The sequence below is a fragment of the Nelumbo lutea genome, chromosome 3 (assembly GCF_056320005.1).
Source record: "Nelumbo lutea isolate HS-2025 chromosome 3, American lotus-T2T, whole genome shotgun sequence".
In the NCBI taxonomy this organism is placed as follows: Eukaryota; Viridiplantae; Streptophyta; class Magnoliopsida; order Proteales; family Nelumbonaceae; genus Nelumbo; species Nelumbo lutea.
In genome coordinates, this window is record NC_142686.1 from 65,913,257 (window position 1) to 65,939,792 (window position 26,536).

Sequence of the window (26,536 nt, forward strand, 5' to 3'; positions counted from 1 at the left end):
GTCTACTTACATTGACAAAATAGTTAAGAGATACAGTATGGAGAACTCCAAGAAAGGAAACGTTCCTTTCAGGCATGGAGACGCTCTCTCTAAGGGAATGCCTCCCAAGACACTTGAGGAGATTGAGGGCATGAAGGAAGTTCCCTATGCCTCTACCGTAAGGAGCATCATGTATGCCATGATGCGCACTCGGCTAGGCATTGCTCAGGCCATGAGTGTAGTAAGTAGATACTAATCTAACCTAGGACAAGAACATTGGACTGTTGTGAAAAATATACTAAAATACCTTCAAAGGACAAAAGAGTTTTGTCTAGTATTTGATGGTAGTTTACTACAGATCCTTGGGTATACCGATGCCGAATTCCAGTCAGACCCAAATGATAGAATGTCTACATCTGGATAATTCTTTATGATGGGGTCCTATCCAGTTAGCTAGAAAAGCAACAAATAGAGGTCCACCGCAGATTCCACAATTGAGGCCGAGTACATTGCCACAAGTGAAGCTGCCAAGGAAGCTGTATGAATGAAGAAGTTCATTCAGGAATTAGGAGTAGTTCCATCTAGCACATCACCCATTCCACTATTGTGTGACAACACTGGAGCCATTGCTCAGTCTAAGGAGCCATGAGCCCACTCAAAGTCAAAGTACATCGAGAGGAAGTACCATGTATTACAGGAGATAGTTGGAAGAGGGGATGTCTTGATTTAGAAGTTAACTAAGCCACTAACACATCAAGTGTTTGAAAAACGCATAGAAAGTATGAGACTCCTGCTTGTACCCAATTAGACCTAAGTGCAAGTGGGAGATATTAGACAATGTATGCTCTTAGCTCCAATAAACATGATATACATTATGACATTTATTGTAAATGAATAAAGTACATATTCGATTAATGTTATTGTGGTATGTTTTTGTGTAATACCCTTAAATTGGACACATATTAGACTAGTGTTGGTTTAGAATCTTCAAAGTCGTTGGATAAATCTAGGAGATTTGTCCTACCAAGACTGACACTGATGTGCCGCCAAGTTGGTTGGGGTGGCTTGTCTCAATTACTAGGGTGAGACCTGAGGTACATATAGTGTAGGTCTTCTTGAAACCTTGAATCAAACCAAACTCCAATATTGCCTTGGACCTTGGAGACAAATGGGCAAAACTGGAATGTTACACTTGACTCCTAGACTCAATTATGATACTACACTATGTGTCAGATTGGGCTGTCTTTGATGTGCCAATCAGTGAGATCCTTAGAGGGGGTCAAAACCTGGGTATGTTGGGATAGTTCAAGAATTCATCTGAGTGGGTGATCATAGTGATAGGATCAACCCCTTTGTCGGACAAAGTGAATGATCAGGGAAATGCACTCTCTTTGATGGAAACCTAAACTGCCAACATTGGATTTCAAATGTGTTTGAAATTTGGTTTTGCAAAATATATTTATAAAGAGATATACTTATATATTATGGTTACACAAATTGTTTACAAAAGGTTTTAATTCTTAGGATTCATGTGAGTAGAGAGTGCAACGCTGTACCTTGTAGTTGAGGGAGAGGTCCTCTCTTGTTGGGCAGTGTTTGATCATTAAGGGCTAAGAGGTTAATCTTACATCTGCCCACAGTTCTTGGGCCTTCATAAGATGGATGGACCGAAGGACCATTTAGTGTAAATGTTGGGCCCATCAAGAGCCCATAGTGATGGACTCAGGGGTTCATTGTATTCAGTAGTTAATTCGGCCAGGCCTTGTAATAGAGGCTAGGCTGAACCCATGTGGCTGATGTGTAGATCAATGATAGGGTTCCACACCATACGAAGAGATCCAAGCTAGCTAGCATTAAAAGGAAGTGAGCCTGAAAGCTTAATGGGCCTAACGCCCATGTCGAACTAGGTTAATTGGGTTAATTAAATAGAGGCGAATCTGGGTATGGATCAGCAGATAAGGGTAAGAGGTTAATTCTTATCCACTTAAAGATCTAGATCTAAATAGAGATTTGGATCAAGGAACACCTAATTTGATTAGGAATAGCTAATCTTTATCTACAGATAAGATAAGGGATTATCCTTATTACTTAAAGAGTTCAGATCCAAATAAAGATTTGGATCAAGAGATTCCTAATCAGATTAGGAGGTCATCTCTTTAAGGCTATAAATAGAGAGCAAGGCAGATCTGAAAAAGACACATGAAAAGAAAAAGAAAACAGCACAAAAGACAACTCGGTTTGATTGTTTCTGCCTTTAGTTCTTTTTCTCCCTACTATTGCCGCCCTACCCTGTTTGATCTCCCATTCTTGGAACTGATCAAGATTTGATCTTGATATTGTTTCTTACTAGAAGAAACAAATCTGAAGCTATGCTCACTACCCCATTCGATTCTTGCTGAAGAATCAGAGGTTCTTGGTGAAGAACTACCTTTTGATCCTACTTCATCCTAAGATGTGTCATCTTCAGTGGAGGGAGGATTTGGTACACTCTTTGGGCGTGAACACCTGCGTTGGGAAGAGCTTATTGTGTGGATTTTGTATCAGGTATATCCCTTCCTAATCTTGGTTTCAAATTTGTTCTGGTTTGGTTACAAGAACGAACCTTGAAAATGAAGTTTTCTAAATTGGGAATACGATTCCCGGATGAGAGTAAAGAAATTTTTGAAATTTCACTGAACCTTCCTACAGGGTTCGGCCATCCATATGATGGATCTCCCATCCCTTCATCTATGACTATGATCACCTCTGCAATAGAGGAATTGCAGAATCTGTCGCTGGCCAATTCTCTGAGATTTTTTGGGATGCATGATTTGATAAATAAAAGATGAAAAAGGAAAGATGACCTTTGTAAATGAGAAAATCATTTTTGGAGAAAACTTTTGAGTGTAGGAAAATCATTCCAATGTATTTCCTTCCTAAGCATAACTGAAAGACATCTAACAAGTTCTTACACCTGAGCCATGCACTTTTGACATGGGCAAGTCAATATACATGGCTCTTTGGGCATTTGGCTTTGAAGTCCAAGATATGCTTTGATGTTGGGAGTTGGGTTAGCCCCTGGCGTATGGGACTCTGGGCTCCTATAATGGATGTAGTGCAATGATTATATTGATGTTGATGTGAAGCTTGAGTTGCAATGTAAGAGATGAGGAAGTTGATGATTGTGTACCTAGTGCTTACCTGTGCTGAAGCTTGATGGTTGGTGTTGGTGCAAGTAGCCACTATCCCTTTATGAGATGACAAAGAGTAGGGGTGGCAATTTTCCCCATCCCCAACAGGTACCTGGGCTCCCTGACCCGAAGGGACCGGGGATGGGGGGTACCTTGGCGAGGTCGGGGTTGAGGATGGGGCCACCCCTAAATCCCTGATCGGGGACAGGGATGGGTACGAAGACGGGGATGGGGAATACAATCCCCGCCCTGCCCCGACCTTGATTTATATATTTATTTATATAATATTATTTATTATTTTATATAATATTTATATTATTATATTATTATATTATAATTACACAAATAACAAAAACTAAAAAAGTGTAAAAGACAAAAACTTAAAACTCTCAATTCTCAAGAGTCAAGAGTCTCTCGACTCTTCTACTACCTAGACACTCAACAAACAAAGTGGAAAGAACAAAGGGCTATGCCTGAAACTAAAAGCCCTACCTTTCTTCAGTTCTTCTTCTTCCCTTCTTCGTCTATCCTATCATCTTCAGTATCAGTAGTCGCCATCGGTGCACTTTTTCTCTCTCAAGTGAGATAACTCGCAAGCCTGCAACTATCTTATGCTCTAGTGGGGCACGTTATAATGGGGGATGATTCATACTCTTCTCTTCTTCTACTGGTTGGGGGTCGACCTGGCCTCCTCCTCACTATGGGAGGTCTAATTAGGTGGTGTTACACTTGTTGCCATTATTTCTGCCCTAGGAGAGCATGAATAAAGTGAATGTACACCTTTGCATAGGTGGCCTTGTGGAAAGCTTTATCGCATAAGTCCTCCACCCTACCTCTTGTATAAGTAAGCACTGCAAGTGCATGAGCACAAGGTAGGCCACTTATATCCCAATGAAAGGATGAGAGATCCATCCCATGGATGCCCAAAGATTGTGGAATAAGGGGGTGAATTTCAAAAATTATTCTCTCCCTTCAACTGGGAATCACATTCCCTATTTAGAAAATCATATTTTCAAGGATCAATCTTGAACCTTGAACTGAACCAGATCTGAACCAAAAAGGAATGGGAGAGAATGATACCTGATACAGAGAAGCAATATCTCCCAACGAAGGTGTTCATGCCCAAGGAAGGATCCAAAGACTGCTCCCACTGAAGATGGCGCAGTGCAGGATGGAGCAGAATCAGCAGTGTTCTTCCCCAAGAACTCTGTCCTTCGCAAGAAACAGCAGGATGGAACGTGAGCACAGCTTCCTTTTTAATCCTTTCTCAAAGAACTGATGTCAAGATCCAATCTTGACTTCTCCCACAGCTGGAGATCGAACTGGCAAAACAGGCGGCAAGAGCAAGGAGGCGGCAAGAGAGTATTCGCAAGGTGCAGAATTCTCTCTTCTTGATTTCAGCACTAAAGAGGATCTGAAGTGTTTCTTGGTCTCTCACTTTCAAGGCTTCCGCCCCCTCCTTTCTTTTTGTTAACTTGAAAAGATCAGCTCCTAATCCCATTAGGAGGTGCTTATCCAAATCATATTTGGATCAGCCTTCTCTTCTAGTGATAAGGATAAACCCTTATCTTATCTGCAGATTAGATTAGCTTTATCCTAATCCCATTAAGAGGTTTCTAGATCTGAATCACATTCAGATCTGAACTCTCTGAGTGGATAGGATTAAGACCCTATCCTATCTGCTAATCCATCTCAGAATTCGCCCCTTTAATTAACTAAATAAATAGCCCAGTTCGAAATGGGCTTCAGGCCCATCAAGCTTATGTGCTCACTTAACCTTCCTAACTACTGCCTAGTTGGGCTTCCCTGTATGGCGTGGGACCCAAGCATTGATCTACACATCAGCCACATGGGTTCGGCCCAGCCATTGTTACAAGGCCTGGTCGAATACACTGTTAAGACAGTGCACCCCCTGAAACCCATCAAATGGGCTCTATGGGCCCAACACTTACCCTAAGTGGTCCTTGAGCCAAGCCACCTTGTAACACCCAGGGACTGTGAGCAGATGCAAGATTATCCCATCAGGTATTATCCTCAATGGTCTTACACTTAACCTCTCAGCCCTTAATGATCATACACTACCCGACAAGAGAGGACCTCTCCCTCGGCTGCAAGGAACAGTGTTGCACTCTCCACTTATATGGATCCCGGGAATTAAAACCTTTTGCAAACATATTAGAAACCATAATATATCTACTTTTATATCTCAGTTAAAATATACTTTGCAAAACAAATTTCAACGGCTGAAATCGGCTGCCGGCAGTCTTGGTTTCCAACAGTGAGAGCGCATCCCCGATCATTACCTTTGTCCGACAAAGGGGCTGATCCTGTCACTATGATCACCCACTCAGATGAATTCTCGAATTGTCCCAACATACCCACGTTTTGACCCCCGCTAAGGATCTCACTGATTGGTACATCAAAGATAGCCCGATCCAACACCTAGTGCAGTATCATAATCGAGTCTAGGGGTCGGGTGTAACTTTCCAGTTTTGCCCATCAATCTCCAAGGTCCAGGGCAATACTGGAAATCTGGTCCAGTTCAAAGATTCAATTAATCCCACACTGTATGTGCGTAGGGTCTCACCCCGGTAGCTGAGACAAGCCACCCCAACTGACTTGGTGGCACTACAGTGTCAGCCTTGTCAGGATAGGTCTCCCCAGGCCGACCCACTGGCTGTGAACATTCTAAACTAACACGAGTCTCAATAAGTGTCCAGTTTAAGGGTATTACACAGAAACATACCAAGGGAACATGAATCAAATATGCACTTTTATTCATTTACAATAAACTCATAAAGTACATCAATTTTGATTGAAGCTAAGGGCATACAAAACTGTCTAACAGCTCCCACTTGCACTTAGGTCCAATCAGGTACTAGCCGGAGTCCCATGCTTTCCACGTGTTTCTCAAACACTTTCTGTGATAGTGGCTTTGTCAATGGGTCTGCTACATTTTCCGCTGACGCTACCTTCTGAATCAGGACATCCCCTCTACCAACAATCTCCCGCAGTACGTGGTACTTCCTCTCGATGTGCTTCAACTTCGAGTGGGGTCGTGGCTCCTTAGCCTGAGCAATGGCTCCATTGTTGTCACACAACAATGGGATGGGTGATGTGTCGGACGGAACTACTCCCAACTCATGAATGAACTTCTTCATCCATACAGCTTCTTTGGCAGCCTCACTTGCGGCAATGTACTCGGCCTCGGTCGTGGAGTCTGCAGTGGACCTCTATTTGCTGCTTTTCCAACAAGCAGCACACGATCCTATCGTGAAAACATATCCAGATGTAGACTTTCTATCATCTGGGTCTGACTGGAAATCGGCATCTGTATACCCTTAGATCTGTAGTGAGCTACCGTCAAATACTAGACAAAACTCTTTTGTCCTTCGAAGGTATTTAAGTATGTTTTTCACAGCAGTCCAATGCTCCTACCCTGGGTTGGCCTAAAATCTGCTTACTACACTCACTGCCTAAGCTATGTCAGGACAAGTGCACAGCATGGCATACATGATACTCCCCACGACAGAGGCATAGGGAACGTCTTTCATGCCATCAATCTCCTCAGAAGTCTTGGGAGACATCTTCTTGGAGAGAGTGACTCCGTGCCTGAAAGGAACATTTCCTTTCTTGGACTTTTCCATGCTGTATCTCTTGACTATTTTGTCAATATAAGCAAATTGGGATAATCCTATTATCCGCTTCGATCTATCTCTATAGAGTCGAAGACCCAGTATATAGGAGGATTCTCCAAGATCTTTCATGGAGAATTGCTATGATAACCATACTTTCACCGTAGTTAGCATACCTACATCATTCCCAATGAGTAGAATGTCATCTACATACAGAACCAAGAAGGTAACCTTATCTCTATTGTACTTCCTGTAGACACAGGGTTCATCCGGATTCTGCTTGAAGTCAAACGATTTGACGACAGAGTCAAAACGGATGTTCCAACTTCTAGAAGCTTGCTTAAGTCCATAAATGGATCTATTAAGTTTACATACCATGTTTTCTTGACCTGCAGCAATAAAGCCTTGCGGCTGCTGCATATAGATATCTTCAGTAAGATCTCCTTTCAGGAATGCAGTTTTGACATCCATTTGCCAAATCTCATAATCATGGTATGCTGCTACAGCTAGTAGGATCCTAATGGATTTAAGCATGGCCACAGGCGAAAAGGTTTCCTCATAATCGATGCCCTCTTTTTGAGTGTACCCTTTCGCCACCAGACGAGCCTTGAAGGTCTCAACCTTACCATCGGGCCCTTCTTCCTCTTGTAAATCCATTTGCAACCGATTGCTTTTACCCCGGAGGGCGGATCTACTAGAGTTCAGACTCCATTGGTCTCCATTGAGTCCATCTCTACTCTCATGGCCTCCACCAACTTCTGGGAATCTATGTCCAACATAGCTTCCGTGTAAGTCACGGGATCCTCCTCACTAGTCAAGGTTTCCACCAGGTAACTATCCTGGTCATAATCATAACGGACTGGTGGCCTGGATACCCGAGTGGATCTTCTAGGTTGGTTACTACCTGGAACTTGTGGGACATCTCCCACTGCTCCTGAGCTCTCCTCATCAAGAACAACTTCCTGACGATGGATGTCCAGGATATAGTCGGTTTACAAGAATTGCGCGTTACGACTGCAGAACACTTTCAGCTCACTTGGGTCATAGAATAGGTAACCTACAGAGCCTTTTGGGTAGCCTACAAATAGGCAACGGCTGGTCTTGGATTCCAACTTGTCTGCACTCGTTCTTTTAACGGGTGCTGGACAACCCCAAATATTCAAGTGTCTAACACTTGGTTTCTTTCCGGTCCAAAGTTCATATGGAGTATTCGGAACCGATTTGGTTGGATACCGATTCAGCACATAAATTGCAGTCTCTAATGCGTAACCCCAAAAGGATGTGGGTAACTCTGAGTGTATGAGAAGCGACCGGACCATATCCAATATGGTTCTATTCCTCCTCTCCGAAACACCGTTAAGTTGTGGTGTAGCAGGAGGAGCTAATTGTGATACTATCCCATTGTCCTTTAAGTAGTCCCTGAATTAGTCAGAGAGATACTCGCCACCTCGTTCTGATCGAAGGGCCTTAATTTCTCTCCCTAACTGTTTCTCGACCTCTTGTCTAAACTCTTTGAACTTTTCAAAGGATTCAGACTTGTGTCTGATTAGGTACACGTAATCGTATCGTGAAAAATCATCTGTGAAGGTGATGAAATACACGTGTTGATTTCGTGTCCTAACACTCAGGGGACCACATACATCAGTATGTATTAGGTCAAGTGTGCCCGTACATCTTTCAGGCTTACCGTTAAATGGCCGTTTCGTCATCTTGCCTTGTAGGCAAGGCTCACAAGTGGGAAGATCTTCTATAGTTAGAAAATCCAAAGGACCATCCTTTACCAACCTTGTGATTTGGTCAACACCGATGTGGCCAAGTCGATAATGCCACAGACACGTGGGATTAACTGTATCACGAGCTCTCTTCTTAGGGATTTTAGCCAACGTAGTTTCGGTTATGTTAGTTTCTAGAGAAGGATGAAGAACATAGAGACCGTTCTCTAGTTCCCCGTATGCAATGAATCTGTTGTTTCTTTTAATAGTAATCGTATTACTAAAGAAGACAGAATAACCATCTGCACACAGTTTTGAGACAGAAATCAAATTTCTCCTTAAATTTTGCACATAAAGACAGTCTTTCAGTATAATTATTCCTTCCCTAAAAATTAATTCCACGGTTCCTATGGTCGCGGCTGCAACAGTTGCAGTAGTCCCCAAGAAGAGTGTGACATCTCTTTCACTCAGCCTTCTGCTTACCTTGAACCCCTGCAGGGAGTTACAAGCATGAGTTGAAGCCCCGGAGTCAATACACCAGGATGCAGAAGCTACCAACAAATTGGTTTCTATAACACAAGTTTCGAAGTTACCTTTCTTGGATTCCAGGTAGGCAGGACAGTTCCTTTTCCAATGGCCGGTCTTCAGAAGTGACAGGCATCCGATGCTTTGTCTTTCTTCTGCTTCTTGCTCTTAGTGGCTTTCTTCTGAGGCTTCTTTGCCTTCCTCTTTCTCTTGCCTGTCTTGCCAGTTTCAACAAGCATGGCTACAGGCTCATCCTTTCTAATAAGTTCTTCAGCTCTTTGCAACATATTGCTGAGCTCTTGTAAGCTGACACTCAGCTTGTTCATGTTATAGTTCATGATGAACGGATTAAAGGAAGGAGGCAAAGAGTTAAGGATAACATCTATCTGGGTTGCAAGGTCCAGCCCGGATCCAAGAGCCTCCAGTTCGTTGATGTATCCCATCATCCGAAGACAATGGTCGTGAACTTGTTGACCCTTCGACAGTTGTGCAGTCATGAACTGTTTCAAGACCTTTTGTCGAGTAGAATGATTCTGCTCTTCATACATTGTCCTGAGACTGTCCAATATGTCTTTGGCAAGTTCGATCTGATCGAACTGCCTCTGTATCGGGTTGTCTAAGGAGGCAATGATGTAACACCGGGCAAGGGAGTTTTTATCCTCCTATTCTTGATAGTCTCTCCTGCGGGCCTCAGAAGCCCTATCACCCGGACGCTCCGAGGTAGGATTCTTTGCCACTTTGTTCAGCTTTTCAGAAGCTAGGACCAGCATAAGGTTTCTGTACCAATCAGCATAGTTTGGGCCCTTCAACTTGTTGTCATCAAGCAGTTTTGCAAAAGATCCGTTTGCCATTTTCTGATAAAAGAGCAAACATCAGTCCACAACCTAATTTGATTCGTCTCTGAGATTTCCCTCTTCTCTCAGTGACGGAGACTACGGGTTGTCTCTGGAAATGTGGGAAATCACATAGGGTGCATGGAGCCAACTGTTTCAGCTGCATAACCCCACCACCTTTCTGTGAAGGATCACATCCACTCATCATATGAGTTTTCCCTTTGGCCTCTGTCAGACAAGGTTCAGAGCCGTTTTCAGGTAAACCTTTCTATCCAGTGAGTGCTTACCCATCATATTCGTGAATGCCAAGGTACCGTGAGAGAGTTCCCATTTTCTGGTGAATCCCCTCCCACATCGGTCCATGACGACCCTATCATCTTATGAAACACTCAGACAAGCCCAACAGCAAATGGATAGTCCATTTTCTGGTGCGTTTCCTCATTACTGAAGGACCCATCCTCATGCTAATGATGGAAGGCCGTTAGAGAGTTCATCATATGAATCTCCCTATCACATGCACTCATATTAGCTGGAGGGAACAAAATTACGCCCTAGTTTGATTTAGGTCAAACCAAAGTGGCTCCCACTGACTTTCATAAAGCCAGATTTCGGTGGGCCTTGGATCGGCTAGGGTTCCGCACGTAACCTCTTGATGAGGTGTGGGGCCCACCACTGAGGGAAGTCATCCAATGACCAAAAGGGACACCATGGCAATGATGTGCATTCAGCCATGGTGTGCACAAGAGCCACTGTCGAATGAGCATGGGCCAAGTACTTATGGCCCATGTACGCAGCACAACACACATCCATACATCACATGCAGGGACAAATTGATCCAATCAATTAATTATCTGTAAGGCCCATTGGAAGCCCGTTAAAATTCCATAATATTAATCACTAATATTATCTAGGTATATGGGCTGAATTAGGGTTACCCAGTTCGGCCCATAGCTTTATCCTTTAAAATGGGCTTTTGCAGTTTTAACTATTTAAAACTGGGCCTTTACAGGCTGGGCCAAATTAACCATTTAATTAAATATCAATCCTTCGGCCCATTAGTGAGAAATTAGGGCTGACATTCAGCCTTGATTAAACCCTAGAATTGGTCCAAATAGTTTTGAACCAATCTTGGTTCGAATGGGTCTAGTGTTTGATTTTTAATTAGATCCTTAATTCAATAAAATAATCTGAAATTAAATACTGATAAAAGGAAAAACAAGAATCAGTCAAACAGGGCTATTCGCACAATCCTTCTTGCAAAACAGAAGTTAGATCACAGAATGCAGTTTCACAAACTGCAAATCGCAGATAGCATTTCTCTCATTTGCGAAATCTCCTTCTCTACGCCGCCATCTTCGATCCAAAATAAAAATAAATAGAAATCCTATTTCTATTAATAATTACATCATATCGAATACCTATACATTGAGTCTAGAAAATAAAAAAAAATATTTACAGACCCAAAATAAATCAAGAACTGCAATATCGCAGGTTCCCTGCGCAAACCAAGAAATCGATCTCCTCTTGTACGAACAACCCATAAATCAAGAAAATTATAAAGAACAATTCTAAATAATAATCAGATTTATTTAAAATTAATTTCAAATTATTTGCCCATCTGATTTGGGAACAAATTTCCCAAAAACCAAATCTACGCAAATTGGATAGAACGCCTTCTCCCTAATTGCGCAGGTTCAGATCTGAAACAAAATGGTTCAAGATTTGAACCTGAGGCTCTGATACCACTGAAAGGATGAGAGATCCATCCCATGGACACCCAAAGATTGCGGAATAAGGGGGCAAATTTCAAAAATTATTCTCTCCCTTCAACTGGGAATCACATTCCCTATTTAGAAAATCATATTTTCAAGGATCAATCTTGAACCTTGAACTAAACCAGATCTGAACCAAAAAGGAATGAGAGAGAATGATACCTGATACGGAGAAGCAATATCTCCCAACGAAGGTGTTCATGCCCAAGGAAGGATCCAAAGACTGCTCCCACTGAAGATGGCGCAGTGCAGGATGGAGCAGAATCAGTAGTGTTCTTCCCCAAGAACTCTGTCCTTCGCAAGAAACAGCAGGATGGAACATGAGCACAGCTTCCTTTTCAATCCTTTCTCAAAGAACTGATGTCAAGATCCAATCTTGACTTCTCCCATAGCTGGAGATCGAACTGGCAAAACAGGGCGGCAAGAGCAGGGAGGCGGCAAGAGAGTATTCGCAAGGTGCAGAATTCTCTCTTCTTGATTTCAGCACTAAAGAGGATCTGAAGTGTTTCTTGGTCTCTCACTTTCAAGGCTGCCGCCCCCTCCTTTCTTTTTGTTAACTTGAAAAGATCAGCTCCTAATCCCATTAGGAGGTGTTTATCCAAATCATATTTGGATCAGCCTTCTCTTCTAGTGATAAGGATAAACCCTATCTTATCTGCAGATTAGATTAGCTTTATCCTAATCCCATTAGGAGGTTTCTAGATCTGAATCATATTCAGATATGGATTCTCTGAGTGGATAGGATTAAGACCCTATCCTATCTGCTAATCCATCTCAGAATTCGCTCCTTTAATTAACTAAATAAATAGCCCAGTTCGAAATGGGCTTCAGGCCCATCAAGCTTATGTGCTCACTTAACCTTCCTAACTACTGCCCAGTTGGGCTTCCCTATATGGCGTGGGACCCATGCATTGATCTACACATCAGCCACATGGGTTTGGCCCAGCCTTTGTTATAAGACCTGGTCGAATACACTGTTAAGACAGTGCACCCCCTGAAACTCATCAAATGGGCTCTATGGGCCCAACACTTACCCTAAGTGGTCCCTGGGCCAAGCCACCTTGTAACACCCAGGGACTGTGGGCAGATGCAAGATTAGCCCATCAGGTATTATCCTCAATGGTTTTACACTTAACCTCTCAGCCCTTAATGATCATACACTGCCCGACAAGAGAGGACCTCTCCCTCGGCTGTAAGGAATAGTGTTGCACTCTCCACTTATATGGATCCCGGGAATTAAAACCTTTTGCAAACATTTTAGAAACCATAATGTATATACTTTTATATCTCATATAAAATATACTTTGCAAAACAAATTTCAACGGTTGAAATTGGCTACCGACAGTCTTGGTTTCCAACAGTAAGAGCGCATCCCCGATCATTACCTTTGTCCGACAAAGGGGCTGATCCTGTCACTTTGATCACCCACTCAGATGAATTCTCGGATTGTCCCAACATACCCAGGTTTTGATCCCCGCTAAGGATCTCACTGATTGGTACATCAAAGACAGCCCGATCCGACACCTAGTGCAGTATCATAATCGAGTCTAGGGGTCGGGTGTAACTTTCCAGTTTTGCCCATCAATCTCCAAGGTCCAGGGCAATATTGGAAATCTGGTCCAGTTCAAAGATTCAATTAATCCCACACTGTATGTGCGTAGGGTCTCACCCCGGTAGCTGAGACAAGCCACCCCAACTGACTTGGTGGCACCACAGTGTCAGCCTTGTCAGGATAGGTCTCCCCAGACCGTCCCACTGGCTGCAAACATTCTAAACTAACACGAGTCTCAATAAGTGTCCAGTTTAAGGGTATTACACAGAAACATACCAAGGGAACATGAATCAAATATGCACTTTTATTCATTTACAATAAACTCATAAAGTACATCAATTTTGATTGAAGCTAAGGGCATACAAAACTGTCTAACATCCAAACCTTATATGTGCATGACGTTGCATCCATCTTCGTGACATTGTCTACCAAGACAGCTCCTAGTGTTTGATACTTGTTGTCATGACTGGAAAACCCTAACATTCTTGTTAATGCATTATACAATAAGTACATGTACAGTGAACTGCTCAATCCAACAACACCTAGCTTCCCTTCTTCTCTTGTCAATGATTGCTTGCACCTTTGGCAACAAATTAGACCCAAGTGTAATGGATGCCTTATGCCTATCATATATCTTCTGCATCTTTCATTTCCTTCTGTCCTCCAACATCTCAACAATAGGCATTACTCTGACCTCCCTAATCTAGGCATTAAATGACTCTGCCTAGTTGTTTGTTATGTCATTAGACTTAACTACTAGATCAAACCCATGCATGTACCATGTGTCAGGGGGGACCCTGCTAAGCCATTCATGTGCATCTCTAGATAGGCTTTTGATTACTTCTATGTAATGAACAAAATTAGTATGGGTATATGATTTCCCAACAGTCCATACAGCATCCTTCAATGCCTTCCCCTTGAAGGTTCTTTTTAAGTTGCTATATAGATGTCGTAGATAGAACCTACGGTTTGCACCAAGCATGCAACATGATACTGCTTCAACAATGCCCTGCAAACAAGCATCACATTTTTTAATTCTAGTTGTACTCAAAACAAAGGAAATTAGGCATTAACTACAAACAAATATGTACATACCTTCTGCCTATCCGACATAAGTGTCCACATGTGCGGGTCATCAAGACCTAGAGCATCTCTTAACCGAAACCCATGTCCAATTGTCCCTGTTTTTAGCTTCCACCAAAGAATAAGCAATATGAAAGATGCCATTATTTCCATCAATCCCTATAACTGAGAGTATTATACCCCCTATTGCACTAGTCTTTGTGTTGCAATCATTCGGTCCAATAATCTTTCTGCAGCCATCCAAGAACTCATTCCTTGGACCTACAAGGCATATGAAGACTCTCTTGAAAACCCCAAATGTGTCTTCTTCTGAGGCAAGTGGGCGATTGCTTTACAAAAGACCCAGGTTGCTTGCTAGAAAGGATGTACAGTATTGGGGGAGTACTGCATATGATTCAGCCAATGACCCCCTGGTCCTATCAACAACCTTAAGCTTAGCCCTGTGTATTATCCTCCATGAGACATCTATCCCATACATCCTCCCAATTTCAGACCTAAGCACATGGCTTGACATGTTAGGATGAACCCTTACCAACCCTTCAATCTTTGTTGCCAACCATGTATTTGTTGCCTCCCTATTTGTAGTCACCCTTAAACAACTATTTGTATCATTGAGGGTCTTCACCATGAAGTTGCCTCCATCATGGCTAAGGGATGCATGAATCATCCAGCCACAATCAATTGCAGAACAAACCCCAGTAAACCTACTCTTCTCATTTTTCTTTCTTTTGATCTCTATACCCTCCACCACACAATACTGCCTCAATGCTTGCCTAAACTCTTTCAAAGTGGCAAACTCCATACCAACCTGAAATCTTGGATTGGAAAAGTGAAAATCCCTTGTATTGCCCCAATACCTTGGACTATCATACTCACTGATAGGCTCATAATTAGACAAATCAGCACAACCACCATCATGTACACCCTCACTACCACCATCCTGTAAACCCTTATTGTCAACAGCATGATCATCCCCACTTGCATGGTCCACACCCTCATGATCCCCACCATCATCATCCGAACCCTCATGATCCTCACCATCATCATACGAACCCTCATGATCCCCAACATCAAAATCCAAACCCTCATGATCCCCACCATCATCATCTTCATAATCCTCACCCTCAATCATCATACAAACCCTCAAATTCCCCATCGTCAACATCATTATGACCATATACATCATCAAAATCATCATCACATTCCATATCCCCTCATCATGTTCATGGCCTACGTAACAGTCACATCATCATTAAACATCATCATCATCTTGAAATTGGTCCTTTCCCTTGCCACTGCACCCATCATCCATACTAACACACTTGGCCTCAGTACAAGAAATGTACAACATTATCTCACGGAGGTCCCCGTGGGTGGCAAACATTACCATCACATCATTCTCACAACCAAGAACACCTAAATGCTCATCTAAATCCCATCCTAGTATCTTGTAGTTGATAGTCACCATGCTTCTAGAAGGTACACCAGCCAATGAACAAAAGTCATTGAAGATGTCTAGATAGTTTATTTTGTCACTGTCCACATTATTCACATATCCAACCTGACCATTTACATATGATAATTTCCCATATGTGGTCTTCCAATGACCACCATAATTAATGACGAACATGTATCTACTCCCATCCATCACCTACATCATAGATATGAACAAATACAGCTACAATATGCTGATTATAAGTTACAATTATTATAGCCTATAATTGTAGTTTATAACATACACTATAAGCTCTATAGGCTATATTTTAAGCTACACCGACTATATAATAAGCATAAACAAGCTAAAACATAAGCTAAATTCCCCATCTCTAACATTAAATCATGGGCCTTACATTTATTTACTGGTTTTGGCAGTTTCATGTGGAAACAGTGTTTCAAGCATTTTGTTGAGCACTTGGATCCACATGTGGATCCCATGTGTATGAATTAAAGCAGACACGTGGGCCCCAACACACCACATATACCTAGATCTATGAGTGGTCCCCCAAAACCTAGCTATCTACCTCAATTCCAAATGTCGTTTTACCCAGATCGAATGAAGGGTTTGTCAATGAATCTCTATGAGTGGTCCCCCAAAACCCAACTTAAAAACATAAAAAGCTAGACCATACCTCTGTTATGACAGAAAACATAGGCCTTTAAACAAATCCTCTTTGGAATCCCATTGCAAAACAATAAATCAGAAGTAAGAAAACACTCTAAGAACAAGCTTAGAGAGAGGACAAATGTCGCCCTTCCATCGAAAAAGTATAACGAAAACATAGGCTTTTCCATATAAACCTTGCACCGGCGTACCACCTGTCGAAGTTTGCAACAACATTCAATAAAGATGACTGTGGTTCCTTCTATGCTCAAATGACGATAAAAAACTATCGAGTGAGAGAATAATATCAATTTGTGCCTTTAACCAATCCCTCATTAAGGAAGGGTAAGAAAGTAATTTGAAAAATGGGTTCAATCTGGGTGAAACTTAAAAGAAGGGTAAAAATGTAAAATGAACTTTTCCGTCTCGATTTAACGACGATGACAATTGTCAGAAAACTTAAGGGTAGTGTAAGACAATATCTAAACAATAAGGGCACAATTTGTCAAATTCGTGAACAGAAGGGGTAGTTTAAGAGATTTACCCTATTTTTAATTAGTAATGGTGATGATTATTTTCTTATACTTTTATTAATATTTAGTATTTAATTACTAACTGAGTATTGTTGTTATAATAGATTTTTTTAACTACACTAAGTTCTGGTGATTTACATAACTTTAATGCACAATTAATTTTTGAAGTTTACTATTTAGTTATCAAAAATAAAATTAAAAAAAAAAACTAATATGAGTCTTACATCTTTGTAATTGACAATCTATTCTGACCTATTTTATTTGAAACCCACTATTAATTTATGTTTCTTTAATTTGATTTAAGATATTAAATGAGATCTTATTAGTAAACAATAACCCACTTTATTTGGTATTTACTATTTATCTAATAAATCTATCTTGAGTTATTTATTTTTAAAAGCTAAATTAGGTTGCTTCCTAAAAGTTAAACCAAATTCGTAATTAATAAAGTAATTTTTTTTGAAAAAAAATCATTTAAAAACAAATGGTTTATGGTAATCTTTTAATGGGTCCCACCATTTGCATTTAATAGGCTATAGATAAACATGTGTTAAGCTAATAAATAATTGTCTATTGAGAATGTTTAGGAGAGAAACTACCCACTTTTTGAATCATATTTCTTGAATTAATAGGATGCCACATGTCTGAATGGTGGTTGTGGGTTGTGGTCTTTAACAACAACTTCTAAAAAAATGCCATGTATCTAGCTTTCCAAAAAATGAGAAGGCCAGTTATCTAAATGGTAGTAGTGGGTTGTGGGCTTTGACAATAATTTATCAGAAAATGCCACATATTTAAATGATGGGAGGCTATAGCCTAAAGACCTTCTTTTAATATATATATATATATATATATATTAGGGGTGATCATGGGCCGGGTCAAGCTGGTCTTTGCTCTTATGATAAGGGCTATAGCCTAGGCCCATGCATAGCCTGGCTTGGGGTTAACATATAACTGAGCCCAAGTCTACAAGGGCCCGGGCAGGGTTGGGCATAATTTTGGGCTATGTCTTTCATAAATAAAAGATTATATATAAATGACAAATAACATGCATATAAATTTATTTTATATATTATATAATATAAACTATATGTGTCATATTATAAAAATATCTATAGGCATTTATTAACAAACTTCCATGGAAACAATTAAAAGAGCATTGATTATTTTTAAGGGAAAAGCCCTAGCCCTCCTTTAGGCTCTATTTGGAAAGAGTGCAAATATAAATATGTCTAATGCAAATCTTGTATATGATTCATAATTTTATTCTAAACCTTTGCATTGAACATATTTGAATTTGCACTCATGCCAAATGGAGCCCTTAAGGTTTGTAATCAATGTACCTATAGGGAGGCTGAGAGACCTCTCACCTCAATGCTCACAAAGACTTCGAGTTCTCCCATTCCTTATTCAGTAGAGAATGATCCCCGTGCTAAGTATGGGGCCACTAATCTGAATTAATTCATTTTTTTTAAATCATCTATATTATAAATTTAGGTTAGATTTTTTTATTTGATTTTTTGATAGATTTTTTGTTTGATTTAAGAAACTTACCATATTTTATCTAGAAGAATGGGCACACATCATTTATTATTTTATTTGAGATTCACAACTTATGCTTTTACAATAAATTTGATTTTGGTTTCTTATTTAATTAGAAAATTAAATCAGGTTTGATTTGCAGTTAACAACCTATTTCATCTATTTCGAAAGGTATATAAAAAACCAACCTGTTTCATCTAAAAAATTGGACCCACACCATATGAAGTCTTTATAATGGCTCTTTATTTAAGTTCGTCTCATATCTACCAGTTTTATCCATTTATTAATTACTTAATATTTTTCATTTCATTAATCAATTTTCTATTATCAAATTATTAATTTTTTAATCTATTTACATAATATTTATTCATGTTTTATTATTTAACAATTTCATTAATTGTTAAGTCATTTTCTTATTTAAATAGTCATATTTAATGTAACATAATTTTTTACTTTTTAATCAATTTCCAGACCTTTTATCTATGTATTCCATTTTAATTGATTTATTAAATAGTTAATAATGTTATTATTTTATTAACAATTTTAAATTTAATTATTTTTACTTGATTAATCATTTTTAGTGATTTTGTTATGCTTCTCTCTCTCTCTCTCTCTCTCTCTCTACTTAGGCCTACAATTTCATTGTATTAAAAATTTAAAATTACTGTCTTAATAGTATCCACAATGAAACAACGAAAGGAAATTCAGATACTGAAATTAAATAAAAGCCATTGAGCCAGGCTTCAACGACTACTTCTACATGAGAAATTAAGATCACCGATAAAAACCAAACACCAATAATGTATATTTCTACATTAGCTTACTGAGAAACACAAGTTAGAACAAGACTAAGATCTGAAACTTTCGGTGCTTTAGCATCAAAACTCAATTCCGGTGTAGCCATTGCAAATAGAACCATGGCTTCCTTTCTTAATACAACATAGATTATGTAAGAGGCTCTCTTCATGTAAGCACCAACAAAACAATTAATGGTATCAAAATAAAACTATAAACTCTAAATTGTTTCAAGTGTTTGAAGATGCAATTGGAGTCTACAATCTATACATTCGAAATGCTCCTCAGATAGTTTCAGGACATGAGGCATATCCACATCTCGGCAAATAACCTACAGTACTCTAAATTCTCCACACAAAATATACGTTTAAATAATGTCTATTTTTCTTTCCTTTTTTGCAAGTTCTGATATCTAGGATCTAGATTTAAGAAACATAGCATGTGGACTACTTAAAAATGGGTGTGAGTCATGTGTTCTTCAATGAGATAAAGTTGCTCTACCAAGAATTTATAGGTATCTCAAAGCGTCATTTCCTCTCCCTCTTGACGGATTCAACTCTAGATGCCAACAACCATGGAACAAACCAAAAGATGTCTAAATAACATGAAGAACAAGAAAAAGGTGCAGCATCGCCCTTAGGCAACAAAGGTTCAATAGAATGAAAAAAATGCAAAATGGAAAAGTTTAACAAACAGAACATCAAAAGTTGTAATAATAAAAATAGACAATTGTATAAAGAATTTGGAAAAGCACATGTTGCTTGAAGGGTAGGTCTTTCTGGTGTAGTTAAGAAACAAATCATGTTTAGAAAAGCTTTAAAGAAAAGAAATAAAGCCAAAAAAGAGGAAGAAGAACAATTCTTCACTGAATAATTAAGAAAAAATCAACAAAACCTCCTAACTTTGGTTTAACTTCTCTTTATATAGACTTCATTTACACCCTTATGGCTCCTACAAGAAAGTTTCCTAATCTAATTGAATACTCCTTATTAGAATCCTACTAAATCTCTTCAAAAAAGAAAGTTTTAATTAAATACAAATTTGGAATTTTAACTACAATGCTAACTTGATAAAAATGAATTAAGATAGAAACTCTACGATGATGCTATCTTGGTAAATGTGAATCAAAATAGATCATTATTACAAACTCAATAGATATTTACTAAGTTGAGCTTATGGCGTCACTTCCACTTCTTATGTGTCTTGTAGTTGTCTCAACTTGCATAGAACTTATTAGCCTCATCTTTTACTGCATCATTCTCCCCGGGTTGGAGAGAATTCGTCCCTATATTCAAGTCATGATCACCAACATATAGTACCAAGTGCTTGACATTGAAGACATCATAGATATGTAAATTGATGGATAGCCTTCCACATTGTCCAACTGGTAAATGGTCCTCTATCAAAATGGCCTAAACATAATCGCCTACATCAAATACTCTTCTTCTCCTTTCATCAACGTGTTGTTTGTATTTGACATTAATTGATTCTAACTTGTCATGAGTTTTCTCATGAAGGTTCTTCAGTTTCACACTTGGACTTGTCATGCCCTTAAATTTAGGACCCTTTTCAACTAGTGTATACACATTATTAATCTCCTATAAGGAATTTGAGAATTTAGTCATGTTAAGGAGACTAGCACTCTTTCCGGGTTTTGGCATAGGTATTATTTCTTGTGAAGGAAAAAGCGTTAGTCTTTTCCCCTTAAACTCAAAAGAACATGTATTCTTCCATCCATCATGTATGGCTTGATAAATAAATTGCTATGGACGCCCAAGTAGTAGATGGCATGCGTCTATGTGTGCAATATCACACCATGCATGATCATTATAGTGTTGGCCAATAGAAAATCCCACCAAACTTCATTGTGTAACTATTACCTCATTTTCCTTTTGCAACCAGGCAAGCTTGTATGGGGGAGAATGTTGTTGGGTTTTCAAATTTAGCTTGTTGACAACTTCTTTGACACAGCATTCTCACATCTCTCGCTATCAATTGTAAGGTTTGTTATCTTCCCCCCTATAGTAGAGGTGGTATAAAACATACTATTTCTATCCCAATCCTTTGATTTATCCTTTGATGTTAAGAATGACCCTTGTATAATTAAGGCTTCACTTACTTTGCCATACACCAATTCACCTTCTAAAGTCCCATTACCATAAGAGTTAAATACAGGTGGAGCTAAAAAGGCATACACTTCTCCTTGGGGTTGCCCCTCATTTTCTTCAAACAACATTCCTTTCTTTTTATCATTCCATGCATATTCAATAGACTTATGGCACAATTCACCACACTTGTAACATTTCAACCCAAATGAACCAACCTAATTTTGGTTTGGTCCACTAACTTCGGCTCGACCCAATGGGTTAGGCCTATTGTTTTGCCTTTCTATAGTTAAAACGTGTTGATGAGCCATAAGGACATCATAATGGTCAAATAAATCCAATGCATCCTGAATATTTGGTCACAGGCCACCAATGTACCTAGCCACTACTTGGTCATCAATTTTAGGTAACCCATTTTAGGCCACTAACAAGTGAAACTTTCTTGTATACTCATCTATTGTATCATTTCCCTGCTTAAAATTTTCAATTCTTAGTAAAGTAATTGAGTATAGACATGGAGTAGAAATTTTGACTTCATCTTTGCCTTAAGATTCTCCCATATTCTAATCTTTTCCTTCCCTCTTTTGTGTCGCATAACCTTCAACTGATGCCACCATGCTGCTGCACACCCCCTAAACCGAGTGGTTATCAATGGCACAATCTTGTTTTCTGTAATTTCTTTGAATTCAATGACTTCTTCTACCATGAAAAGCCAGTCCATGAATTCCTTTTGAGTCATACCTCCATAGAACTCCGGGATCTCAATCTTGAGACCAGTTTTCGTCGTCTATGATCACCACCTACAACTACAATCAATCTGGTTGCTTGCTTTCTAATGAAAAGGAATGAGTAGATGCACTTGCATCAGAGTCACTGTCCATTGTTTTATAAGGAGAATGTAGTGATTTCAACTCTTGAACAAGTGCATCAACTTGTCTTCTCAACTCTACCACCTCTTCTTCTATTTTGTTATTGGGTTCCTCCTCCAAGATGTGAGTCACTTGTTTCTTCTTAGGAACCAAAATCCAAAGAAGGATCAAACTTGTCTTTGATATAAAATGGTTTACTTCAAAAACAAATCACATTTAGAGAAGATTTAAAGCCAAAAAATAGGAAGAAAAACAATTCTTCACTGAATAATTAAAAAAAAAAATCAACAAAACCTCCTAGCTTAGTCTACCTACTCTTTATATAGACTTCATTACACCCTTTTGGCTCCTACAAGAAAGTTTCCTAATCTAATTGAGCACTCCTTATTATAATCCTACTAAATTTCTTCAAAAAAGAAATTCCTAATAGAATACAAATTCGGAAATTGTACTATGACACTAACTTGGTAAATATGAATTAAGATAAAAACTCTATGATGATGCGATCTTTATAATAAGAGTCAAGATGAAACGCTATAGCCATCTAAGTAAATATTTACTAAGTTGGATGATAACTCTGCATTTTGATGCCTTAAGGGCATCAATTCAGGGGTAATTTTGGCCTTAGAATAGTCAAAGTGTGCCTTTTTCCTAGTTAAATTCAATGTTGTGACTGGGGGAAGTTACATGGGTGAATTATAGTTTTTAGGAAGCTGGTGTGAAGTTCAGCTGAGAGAGGGGGTATTTTTGTGAAAAACTAAGAATAGGAGGGCACCTCCTATCTGCTAAACCCAGTTTGGCTTCCCACCTACTGTATTAGAATGCTCCCCTCTCCTTAGCAAACCCTAGGGCGCCTTTTAACCTATTCATTTCCGCCTCAGCAAACCCTAGCCACCCCCAGTTGTTTAATCTCCACCCTCCACTCTTTCTGATCTCCTCCACTCATTCTAGGGCACTCTTATTGTAGCTTTTAAACCCTAGGGCACAACCTAACTGCTAACCCTCACAATTCTGCCCCTAACCACTAGATCTCAGCCCTCCATTCCATTTTCTATCTCAGCCATCCACTATAGGGCGCCACCCACCTCTTTTAATCTCCACCTTTCAGCCCTAGGCGCCTCAATCTCCACCATCTATTTCTGGGTGCCCAAATCTCAGCCCTACATAATATTGGGTGCCCTCTCCTTCTATTCTCAGCATTAGGATCAGCCATCCACCTAGTTGCCACCCCCTTCTTTCTCTCTAATCTCAATTGTATCCACCATTCTCTATAAAAAGGACCCAAGAGCTCCTGAGAAAGGATTGGATTCTACTCCCAGGTAAGATGGAAGGTTGATCTTGAGAAATTCAAGGGTAGAGGAAGAGGAGGATGCCCAGGCAAGAGGAGGGGTTCCTACTTTTAGTTCACCAAAGCCACTACTGCCACCTCTGGAATCAAATCCCAACCATTAGTCTTAGATTTAATTTCTTTTTCGTTTCCAGTTCTGTTTTTACTTTTCTGCATTTTACTTTCATTTTGCTTAAATTTCGTTTTCTTTTTCTATAGATCTAGAATTCGGCCAGGTAAAACAGAAGCCCTACTTCGAGAAGTTCGAGGGTCAAAAGAGAGATCCAGATACTGCTACCTCTGATTGGATTATAGACATTTTTATTTCTTTTCCTTCATTTATTTACTTTTCTGCACTTTTAATTTTTGCAATGTTCAAATTCTATCTTTTTCAGTTTAATTAATTAATTTTTATATTTCTGCACTTCCCTCTTATATTCTCTTGTTCAGATTTGAGTACATATTAATTTTTCCCTTGCTTCCTTGTGGATATAACCCATTCTTATCATTTTACTGCGTTAGTAGTTGCTTGAGAATTAGAAAAATTTATACATATTTAAACCAGTGACGGCCCTGCACGTGCCACCTCAGCCCTGCTAGTAATGGCTGTGGCAGGTTGATAGTGGCGGTTATACCCGCCCTGTCAGAGGCCAAGGGGCTAGGGGCAACCGATTTCTGCTATAAGAAGTCGATTCTCAAGGAACAAGGTATCTTCGAACCACCTACGCAATCTACACTCTTAGCCTTCATTTTCCTTTTGCTTCCCGTACAAAATACTAACTTAATCATTGGAGTGTTCCCACCGGTCAAACCCCCTAGGACTTCTTCTTCTTCCTTCTCGTCTTAGGTACCTCTCAGGAGCCACGTGAGTGCCAGCTAGGAGTGACCGGATTGCGCTACATCATTTGGTGCCGTCTGTGGGAAACACTTCGAAAAGCCTTTCTCCAAACTTTCACATCTCTTCACTCTCCAGAAACCCAACACTCATGGCTTCCTCTAGTAACGTCGGATGAAGCAAAAAAATGGATAACTCCTAGGAACAACCCCAGCTTCCTATTGTCTGCATCAGACAGTTCATCGTCCCCCTCTCGGTGGACGGAATCCCCAGCTTGAATGTGCCTCTTGCAGTGGCACCCGTTGTCGCACCACTCCCTGCTATAGTCAGAGCGACGTTCATCGAACCTTCGTTCGTGCCCCCAGTGGCCAGCCTGAACCAACTAGAGGACTTGATGCAGTGCATGCGGGCCATGGAGGCCCAAATGCAATAGTTCCAACAATTTCAACGCTATCAACAACATGTGCTGCACCAGGCCTCCCAGTATCAGTATCAGCAATAGTTTCCCCAGTTACCTCAACCTTAGCTTCAGCAATCACAGCTTCCCCCTCGGCACCTAGTCTCACAGCGAGCTAGGTCTCACCGATAGGAGGAGCACCCATCTCACCAAGGAGAGGCCCCCCGGAACCCTCCAAGGAGCCAACCCTCCACCCGTGGAAAACAAGAAAGACCAGCCGTCCCGATCTCGCCACGGGCAGTCAGGTCGGGAGGACCTCAGCTCGCTAGGCCCACGTCGCCTCAGCCCTCAAGGCTTGGTACTCCATTCCTAGAAAACCAATTCAAAATCCTAGCTGCAAGTTCCAAGCAAGAGCCCTCTGTCCGAAGCCATTACCAGCTCCCGGCACATACCATTCCTGACAGTACAGAAGTGAGCAGCACGAATGCCGAGCCCACCAGGAAGTAGAGATGCCACCGCCGAGCTCGCCGGTTTGCCACCCACGACCTACCCGAGCTCGGAGGTAAAGAAGAGGTAAGCTCGGGCGAGGTCAAGTCACCCATCCTTTCAGTTCAATCCCCCTATCTCCCGAGCTCCTGGCAGTCCCAATGCCCAAAGATTTCAAGCTTCCCCCTCTTGATAAGTACGACAGGTCGTTCAACCCAAATGATCACATAGATGCCTTCCAATCGCAGATGCACCTAGCAAGAGCAAGTGAGTCGTGCATGTGCATGGCCTTCTCCACCACTTTTAGAGGAGTAGCCCTCACATGGTACCGGAACCTGACGCCCGAATCAATAAGAAGTTGGATGCAGTTCACGCAGGCTTTCACATCCCACTTTGTTACCAGTAAGCGGTGCCTGTGAACTAAAGAGAGCCTCCTCAACATAGTGCAGAGAGAAGGAGAATCCATCCGGGGCTACGTCAAGTGGTTCAATGATGCTTGCATGCAGATACTATGCCTGGACCCCACCATGCACCTTGCAGCAACTAAGAAAGGTGTGACGCACAAAGAGTTCAAATGGCACATGGTCATCAACCAACCAGCGACCATAACTGAATTTCTTAAGCTCGCGGACAAGTTCATAGCCACCGAATAGGAGATCAACCAAAAGGGCGAGAGCGTGCCCGAAAAGAGGAAGAGGGAAGGGGAGCCTTCCAGCCAAGGGGACAGCCGAAAAAAAAGGATGCAGCTCGGGGGGCAAAGCCAGGTCAGTCATTCCGAGCTCCTGCAGTGGACCGAACTAATTACACCCCACTGAACGCGAAGCGGGCTGAAATTCTGATGGCAATCAAGGACGCTCCATATGTCAAGTGGCCACCCCGTTTGAGGGGAAATTCCAACAAGAGAAATAAGAATCTATATTGTATCTTTCACAAGGATCACGGTCATAACACCAAAAATTGTAAAAATCTTCGCGACGAGATTGAAGAACTCATCCGTCGCAGATATTTAAGAAACTTTGTACAAAACAACAATAGTAATAATAAAGCAGGTCGGCAAGGGGAGCACGGTAAGGACGCTCCCGAGTCCAGCAGCAGGCTGGCTGAGCAGTCGCAGAGGCAGCCTTTGGAAGAGAGGCCGGTCTGGGGCACTATCCATGTCATAGTGGGAGGGTCGATCGTCGCGGACTACACTTCAACAGCAGCTCAGACGTCAGTTCCCAAAGCCACCCAAGAAGAACAGAATCCTCCGAAGTGGCCAAGGACAGAAGAGCTGATTGTCTTCACG

General features: G+C 40.7%; 1 long non-coding RNA gene across 1 annotated transcript; it reads right to left on the minus strand.

The window, feature by feature from the left end:
* Positions 1-13,458: 13,458 nt before the first annotated feature.
* On the minus strand, positions 13,459-14,525 carry LOC148865370 (uncharacterized). The gene is made up of 2 exons (XR_016109417.1): positions 14,274-14,525; positions 13,459-14,187 (listed from the first exon to the last, which is right to left on the minus strand). It is a non-coding gene; the product is annotated as an uncharacterized LOC148865370 (long non-coding RNA).
* Positions 14,526-26,536: the final 12,011 nt, after the last annotated feature.